General features: G+C 37.8%; 1 pseudogene; it reads left to right on the top strand.

The window, feature by feature from the left end:
• The first annotated feature begins 342 nt into the window (after nt 1-342).
• On the top strand, nt 343-991 carry LOC125920403 (ferritin light chain-like; annotated as a pseudogene).
• The last annotated feature ends 6587 nt before the right edge of the window (nt 992-7578 follow it).

Raw genomic sequence — 7578 nt, 5'->3', positions numbered from 1 at the left:
CTGTCTCCCTTCAGATCTCTCTGCTCTCCCCCACTTGTTTTTTCTCTCTCTCTCTCTCAAAATAAATAAATAAGCTTTAAAAAAAAAGAACATCATAGGGAATATAGTCAATAATACTATAATAGGCTGTGTGTCCAGGGTCCTGCAGATCTGTTTCTTGCTTCAACAGTATTTGAACCGTACAGACCCAGGAATGCCCCTTCTGTCAGCCTCCTACCAGCATCCAAACTTTTTTCCAACCTTTTTTCCAGTCACAAACTTTGGAGCCATATTCTCAGCCAGTCTGCCTCTAGGACCAGCCAACACCCTATGTTGAACATAACTCCTTATTACTGATTACCCATGAGCTCCCATATTTGTCAGAATTATTTCACCGACGTGGGAGACACTGTCAAACATCTGGTCAACATGCATCTGCTGGCCTCCTACACCTACCTCTCTCTGGGCTTCTATTTCCAGTGGCTCTGGAGAGAGTGAGCCATTCCATCTACGAGTTGGTTGAGGAGAAGTGTGAGGGAGCTGAATGTCTCTTAAAGGTGCAAAACCAGTGCTGCAACTGCTCTCTCCTCCAGGACATGCAGAAGCCATCATAAGATGAGTGGGGTAAAACCCTGAACACCAAGGAAGCCACCATGGTCCTGGAGAAGAACCTGAACCAGGCCCTTTTGGATATGCATGGTCAGGGTTCTGCCACACAGACTTCCATCTCTGTGACTTCAGGGAGAACCACTTCCTAGATCAGGAGGTGAAACTCATCAAGAAGATGGGCGACCATCTGATTAACCTCCACAGGCCAGCTGGCCCCCAGGCTGGGCTGGGTGAGTATGTCTCTGAAAGGCTCACCCTCAAGCATGACTAGAAGCCTCTGAAGCCCAGAAGCCTTTGAGAGGCCCCTCTGGCGTCCCTCTGGTGCCAGGGCTTATGCCTGAGCCTCTCTCTGCAGTCACTAAGTAGGTTTTTAACCATCTTGGAGCCCTCCCAAGGCATGGATCAAATGGAAACAATAAAGCTTTTAGCAGCAAAATAATATTGTAATATTATAATAACATTGTATGGTAAACTACACTTATCATAGTGAGCATTAAGTAATGTATAGAATTGTTGAATCACTATGTTATACTCCTGAAACTAATATAACATTGTACGTCAACTGTACTTAAAAAATTTTTGAAAAACAGTGATAGAATAAAACATGTTTGGCTACCTAAAAATGTTAAACTCCATATTACTATATGATCCAAATGTAACAATAGGTTACTCTCTATTTTTGTTTTGTAAGGAGGAATTTTTAAATCAATTTATAAAAACACTAAATAAATGACCACAAATAAATCCCAAATTAGTTAATACATCTAGTAAACAAATACCTCCTTTCATTTGGTCCCTTCCCTCATCAAATTAGAAAAATCTTGGGAATGCCTGCTATTAGCCTGGCTTGGTCCAATCACTGGAACTGGAGGTGGTAATACCTTTGCAAACTCCTACTTTAAACAGGTGGCCAGGGCAAAAGTTATACAGAAGGTGGGGGGAAAAAAGATTATGGTACATGCACCAAAGGAAGGGAGTTTAAAGTGTTGGGTGCACAAAGTGATTAACATAGTAAAATTTGGGAGTAATATAAAATTTAGATCAATTACTTTACTTGTTAGTAGCAGGTTATATGGAAAATGTGATTGGGAAAAATGGAGTTACTGGCTAATACATAATTTCCAAAACTTTGTGCCTCTCTAATGGGAGTAGCTAAGAATTTCCTCTAACTATAAAATTATGTCTCTTCTTACCAGAAGAGATTTCATGAGATTGATAGCATAAATGGGGATTTAAATTGAAACTCCAAATTCTTTTGGCATGCAGATACAAAGTATGAAAAAAATAAAAGATCATAGCATATAAAAATAAACATTAAAAAACATTTTGTTTCTTTATTTTTGAGAGAGAGGGAGAGACAGAACGTGAGCAGGGGAAGGGCAGAGAGAGAGGGATACACAGAATCCAAAGCAGGCTCCAGGCTCTGAGCTATCAGCACAGAGCCCGACATGGGGCTTGAACTCACGAACCATGAGATCATGACCTGAACTGAAGTTGGATGCTTAACCAACTGAGCCACCCAGGCGCCCTAAACATTTTTAATTTATAGGGAAAAAAAGTTTTATATTTAGTTATCCAGTGAGTCTTAAATTCTACTGAATTTAAGCTTTAATTCTACTGAAATATTTGGAAGTCATTCTCACTGAGCTGGCCAATTCCCCTTATGGAGGATGAATAGAACCATCTCAGCTCTGAATAACTGAACACAGTGGTTTCCAAAACAGGAAACAATCTGCCTGGGACATATCAACGCAGCAATTTCCTTTTCTGAATGAATGTATTTGTATTAAACTGGGAAACATTTCTGAACATGGTTTACTAGCTAGAAAACCATGCTCTTGGGTAATGTTTTCACAGTTTGCCATCATTAGATGAGAAGAAACATGAACTGTAAAGAACTCTATTTCAACTTAATCTTTTTTCTCACCCTCAATATATATGAATAGTCAAGAAAACTGTTTCTGGTACAATCTATCTTGAATTTCATCACAAAGAATAAACAGCCACAGGAATTCTGCAGGTTTATTATTAAATATGAACGAATATATTTTTAATTTTTTTATTATTTTATTTTATTTTTTAATGTGAAAATTATTGTCAAATTGGTTTCCATACAACACCCAGTGCTCATTCCAACAGGTGCCCTCCTCAATGCCCATCACCCACCCTCCCCACCCTCCCACCCCCCATCAACCCTCAGCTTGTTCTCAGTTTTTAAGAGTCTCTTATGGTTTGGCTCTCTCCCTCTCTAACTTTTTTTTTTCCTTCCCCTCCCCCATGGTCTTCTGTTAAGTTTCTCAGGATCCACATAGGAGTGAAAACATATGGTTTCTGTCTTTCTCTGTATGACTTATTTCACTTAGCATAATACTCTCCAGTTCCATCCACGTTGCTACAAAAGGCTAAAATGAACAAATCAGGAGACTATAGATGCTGGAGAGGATGTGGAGAAATGGGAACCCTCTTGCACTGTTGGTGGGAATGCAAATTGGTGCAGCCACTCTGGAAAACAGTGTGGAGGTTCCTCAAAAAATTAAAAATAGATCTACCCTATGACCCAGCAATAGCACTGTTAGGAATTTACCCAAGGGACACAGGAGTGCTGATGCATAGGCGCACTTGTACCCCAACGTTTATAGCAGCACTTTCAACAATAGCCAAATTATGGAAAGAGCCTAAATGTCCATCAACTGATGAATGGATAAAGAAATTGTGGTTTCTATACACAATGGAATACTACCTGGCAATGAGAAAGAGTGAAATATGAACTGAAATTGATATATTAGAATGGGTAATCCAAAATCTCCAAATTGCTAAACATAAACTCTGTTATTTTTCAATTACATTTTCCTTTTTATTCCAAAACTGAAGATACACATACTAGAGTGTTTGAAGGATTTTGTAAAGCAAAGGTGCTCATCAAGATGAAGATTTGAGGTAGCACATAATGATGGTTGAACAGTACAACCTATGGTTTATTTTTCTATTTGTGTCTTCCATTTTTAAAATACTGTACTTAATAACTGAGCTCATATTGAGGGGGAAAATATTTTTAATTATTGAAGAGTCCAAATCAAAATACCATAAAAATGGTGTATAAACTCTCACTGGTAAGATATCTTTATAAGCAGTCTATACATTAGGATTACATTTTGCTTTGATTCAAAATTTACCTCAGCAGTGTCTTTTACACACACACACACACACACACACACACACACACACATCACATTCCAGGTAATAGTTGCATGTATCTTATATGTTATACATGCTATACTTGATAATTTTGAGAATTTTTCTTTATTCAAATCTCTTCTCTATCACTCTTATTAATAACAATCAACTTTTAAAACAATTAAATTCATAATTTCAGAGATTGGTTTATAAGGTAAATTCATTCTGGGCTTTGGCACAAAAATTTTTATAAAAGCAAAGCACAAAGCATTTCTTATTAAAAGGATATATTTTCTCTTGCTTTCAGTTTCCATGAGGAAACAAACAAACAAACAAATGCTATGTACCAAAGAATATGGAGGTATTCTCATTTATGTGTCAAGGAGCAATACATTGATATTTGAGCCAGACTACTTATTATACGAATGATCTGGAAAAATAGACAAAATTAAATTATCTAATAAACCTAAGTTAGATAAATATTGGCTAGTTATTTGTAAGCAGGAAACCCACCTGTAAGAATTCAAGGGTTAAGCAACATAGACAAAGCACTGTTGATGTAAAAAAGCTGGGAGTAAGTGCAATTGTTAATTAGGTTGACTTGCCCTTCTTAAGTAGTGTGCCAGGCTTCCCTTTTCTACAGTTAAGATCAATGGGGAATTGTCTTTGAGTGTGCGGATATATCATATCACAGTACAGGAAGGTGCTCTTGTCTCTAGGCAGATTCTCACTAAGGTATTGTTGAAATCCCACAGAAGAAAAAAATCAGTCAATGGAAGTGTTCTTTCAGTGGCACAAAGAGCTGGTAATCTAGCTTGTTGGCTTCCACATCCAGTGTTGCCATTGATTTGCTCTGTGATAAAGCACTTAACCCTCAGTTCAGCAGTCCAAAATAAAGGAAGCTTTGCTATAGGAATGGCAGCAGTTTTAATTAATCTTCTTAAGGAGCTCTAAATCCCTGGCTATGTGGCTAGGGGAAAAGTGCATAATTAAGGGTTCTGATCTTCTAGGGAGGGAAAGCACTAAGCTGGAAAGTCTAACCATAATGAGCACATGCCAGAAATGTGATAACTATGGGTTACATACAAAAATTGAAAAGGAAGATAAATTAGCCTAAGAAGTTATACTGAGAAAATATGACCACCTAGCAATCAGCATTGGTTTTGGTCATTTGAAATATGAGAATCTGTAAGTACCTAAAGAATTACAGGGCAGGAATGACTTCTTGTTTGAAGGGTAATACTGTAAGTAGTACCTTTTATTCAAATCCTACTATGTTTTAGGCATTCTCTGGAGGCAATTTACATATATCTATATCTATATCTATATCTATATCTATATCTATATCTATATCTATATATAGATATATATAGATATAGATATAGATATAGATATAGATATAGATAGATATAGATAGATATATAACTTTATCCAATCATTACAACACCACTGAAAGGTAGGAATTATTGTCTTAACACATAAGCAAACAGTGGCACTGCAAGGTTCCTTAATTTGCCCAAGGTGATAGAGCTATTGTTCAGTGGCAGAGTTAGGGTTTAAACACAGATTTAAAAACCCTGTAGTTGTCACTCTAGGTTACAGGGATATGAGCCAGTCTAGGTCTTGATATTATTCTAAGAGAACTTGTTTGATGATGGCTAAGCATAAAGAAGACAATTAATTCCCTGGAAGTTTTCTTCAGTGACATTTTGTCTCTTAGGCTGAGTAGTCAGATTTTGTTCCTAAGTGAAGAGTCCTAGAGAATTTCAAAAGAAAGAGAGTAAATTCGGGGCACCTGGGTGGCTCGGTCGGTTGGGTGTCCAACTTCGGCTCAGGTCATGATCTCACGGTTCGTGAGTTTGAGCCCCATGTTAGGCTCTGTGCTAACAGCTCAGAACCTGGAGGCTGCTTTGGATTCTATGTCTCCCCCTTTCTCTCTGCCCCTCTCCTTCCTGCACTCTGTCTCTCTCTCTCTCTCTCAAAAATAAACATTAGAAATTTTTTTTAAATACTTGATAAAAGAAAGAGTAACTTCAAGAGCCAACTTCCCCAAAGCAGAGAAAGACTTGTGGCCCTCATGAATTCCTGTTATGACAGTCACATGAAAAATATTGGACTCGATATGAACAGTTTTGAGAAATAACATAGTAACTCATCTAATAGCTAATGCAGCAGGAACTGCTTAAAAGGAATGAAATTATATTTACATTGTAGAAGTATGGAGTTGTTAGCTCACTGCACAATGAAACAGTTACCTGTGATGAAAATATAGGTCTTGGGAAGCCTGGCTGGTTCAGTTGGCGAAGCATGCAATTCTTGATCTCGGGGTTGTGATTTTGAGCCCCACGTTTTGAGCCCCACCCCCTGATGGGTGTAGAGATTACTTAAAAATAAAAAAATCTTGGGTGCCTGGGTGACTCACTCAGTTAAGCGTCCAAGTCTTGATTTTGGCTCAGGTCTTGATCTCACGGTTCATGAGATTGAGCCCCATGTCAGACTCTGTGCTAATAGTGTGGACTCTGCTTGGGATTCTCTCTCTCCCTCTCTCTCTGCTCCACCCCGTCCAAAATAAATAAATAAACTTAAAAAAAAATTTTTTTAAATATGGGTGTTAAGCTATATTCCCAAAATGAATAACTGACATTTTTCACCAAGTGGCACTAACTTCACTTAGTTTTACAATTTTGAAAAACTTAAATGTAATACATTTTTACCAAGTTACAATTTCTCTGAAAGAGAGAAATCCTAAATGTTTTGCTTATATATTTTACAAAATTAAATAGATACTATAACATCAAGAACATAAATATGAAATCGAGAAACTTTCTGGCATGAGAACCGTTGCTTGGAAAATACATCCTTAATTATACTACAGAAGGAACAGAAGAGTGCTCCTAAAATAAAATTAGTTATTTTTACATTAAATAACTAGGAATCAGTGTGAGGTAGTGAAAAGGAGACCTGGGTTTATTTCCAGTTTTCCACCAGTTAGATCTTAGATGAATTTCAAAAACAAGAGGGTTGGATTTGGTGATCTCAAATGTTTTGTATGGCTCGCTCTATATGTCTAAATTTCCTAAGAGCAGGATGAGTAACTTACAAAATATTTTCTCAAGCAAGGGTAGAATCATAACCACTTGAGTCACTGAAATGTTCACTGGACAAGCTCTTCATGGAAGTGCCATATGAGAAGATCCTTCCTTGGCTCGGTGCATACAAAATGATGTAATGTTTTAATAGGCCTCACCTTGTCTGGTGGAATCATTTTATCAGTTGATTTCTGGGCTGACAGCACCAAGAGAAGTGCTCAAAGTGGCCTATATATGAGATTTTAAATCCTTTTATTATGCTGCATGAGGAATTTGGAAAAACCAACATTCCAATGTATTCCAAATGAAAAATAGCACTATCTCTCCCCACTTATGGTGCTTACTATGGCAAGGTGTGTGCTGTGTAAAACAGGCAGACACACAGGGGCATCTGGATGGCTCAGGTGACTGACTGTCTGACTTCAGCTTAGGTCATGATCTCATGGTTCATGAGTTCGAGCTCCACCTCGGGCTCTGTGCTGATAGCTCAGAGCCTGGAGCCTGCTTCGGATTCTATGACCCCCTCTCTCTGCCTCTCCCCTGCTCATACTCTGTTTCTCTCCTTCAAAAGTAAATAAACATTACAAAATTTAAAAAAAAAGCATGCAGACACACGATAAAGTTTTACTTAGCAAGAAATTCTCAATGAGGAGGAAGCCCTAATGATCTTACAATTCTTTTTATCATCATGCATTTACATGGTGAATTCCTTTAAGGAAGCCTTCTT

This window comes from Panthera uncia, chromosome B4 (assembly GCF_023721935.1).
Source record: "Panthera uncia isolate 11264 chromosome B4, Puncia_PCG_1.0, whole genome shotgun sequence".
Taxonomy (NCBI): Eukaryota; Metazoa; Chordata; class Mammalia; order Carnivora; family Felidae; genus Panthera; species Panthera uncia.
The sequence above is the reverse complement of the archived record's forward strand: the minus strand, read 5'-3'. Positions and strand labels throughout refer to the sequence as shown.